The following is a 2,028-nucleotide window of genomic DNA, read 5'->3' as shown; positions in this document are numbered from 1 at the left end:
TTTGTCAGAAACGTTATACGTGAAAGTCAGTATAGCAGCAGGTGATATGAATGTGCGCGTGAATGATAGAAAGTACGAATGAAGACTGAAGTTGAAGCTGCTGATCATTTAGTAGGACGTCCTGTGATTGTGAGGCTTGCTTCAGAAACGGCTTGTGATGGGTGGGTGTAGAATTTTAGTTGTGTTAGCTTTTGGCAGTAGTTCAGACTGCATCAAATTGTAATGCAGCAAATAATTCTTAGAATTTATGTGGGGGACTAAAGACCGAGAGAAACGCGACTCAACTCATTTTTATTTTTTTTTAACATTGTCCCTGAGATAATAACACTGAGAATACACCAAAGGTCATCTATATCATTATTATTATTATATTGTAGAAATTACAAAACCCATTTAAATATAATTGAATAGTAATACTTTATATTTAGATTACGTTTAGGTATAGTATACCAATTGAATAGCTTTAACCTGTTTTAGAAGTTATTTTTCTTTTGGTATTTATTAAGATTTTGCCTATTGATGCCAAATTTTGGTTGAAGTTTAGTTTGAATAATTTTGAGTATTATTCATTATTATTTATGGTGGTTGATTTTTTTTTTTCTTTTAAAACCCTTATCTCTAGTTATCTATTTTTTATTTTTGTTTATATATTATATTTTTTTTTGGAAATAATTTATTTATTTATTAAGTTTTACATTTAATTAAGAAGAGAAGTAGTCAAAATCTTTCTTTAATTCTCTTTCGCTTTTTGACTCTGGTATATTACTTATTACTGGAATTTTTTTTATGAAATTGTTTCTGCATAAACGGTTTGAATTAATAGAGATAGTGTATAATTTTTTTTTGGTGAATTAGTTGGGTAAATAGACAACAGTAATTAGTTACATTTCCTATTTTGCTACAATTCAAATTACACGAATTTGTTTAGTTTTATTCTGTTTCTGATTCATGGAGAGCGATCGCGAGTGGTTTACTCCTACAGGTGAAGCAAATACACGCAATAGGAACGAAAATAAGCGACTAACCAGAAGTATATCAAGAGTTTGTAATACTGGGAGATAGTATACACTTGCCATGGAAATAGAACTTGAAAATACAGCTCAACCGAATAGAGCTGGACGAGCTCAACAGGTGGGTATGGAGCAACTAAAACAAATGATGTATATGATGATGAAACGAAACGAGGATTTGGCAATACGGATGACTGAAATGCGCAAGGAAATGGTCGCATTTCGCAGAGCTAGGGGTGAAACAGTAGCACCGCCAGAAGAAGTAAAGTTACCAAAGTGGAGTATACCAGAAATGTTTTCAATGACAGCGCACAGGCTAGAATTACCGGTGGAAGAGCAAGCGGATCGTGTTAGACCAGACAAACCAGATGATCTTGGTTGTGAAGTAGAAACGTTATATCAACAAGAGGAACTTAAGGATTTACGTAGTGTAGAGTATAAAGAAACTCCCAGTTATGTTTTAAAGCATGATGTAAACATGAGGCGAGTGGATGCAATTCAAACATTACCAAATAGAGATATTAACCACTCTGAAGTACAAGACAGTGTACCTACTATAGAAATAAATCGGAGTAGTTCAATTTTAGCTACTGGTGCACGTAACTCTTCAGATATGGCTGTTTGTCGCTTACCGACTTTTGTTCCAGTCTGCATAGGCGAAAATAGACATCGAGAGGTAGTAACGGAAAAATGTTGGTCAGATGATCAAGTTATAGTATTAGGTTCTGAAGTCTTACGTGGAGCACTTGGGTGTGCTAATGAAGATGAGATAAAGTTTCCGGACTGTGGTTCTATTTTTGATACAATTAATCCACTATCTATGAAGGATTGTCATACAGAAAAAAAAATACGGTTATTGGGTTACAAGAACGAATTTAAGGAAATAGCTACTTTATCGCTAAATAATTATATGCACATTTTTAATGTTGAAACTTTCAAGCAAAAATTTTCTCGTAAGTTGACAAACTGGCTGTATAACGTTATCTTAATTTATTATTTTTATGAACTATGTGTAGTT

This window comes from Teleopsis dalmanni, chromosome 2 (genome assembly GCF_002237135.1).
Source record: "Teleopsis dalmanni isolate 2A chromosome 2, ASM223713v2, whole genome shotgun sequence".
NCBI lineage: Eukaryota > Metazoa > Arthropoda > Insecta > Diptera > Diopsidae > Teleopsis > Teleopsis dalmanni.
The sequence above is the reverse complement of the archived record's forward strand: the minus strand, read 5'-3'. Positions refer to the sequence as shown.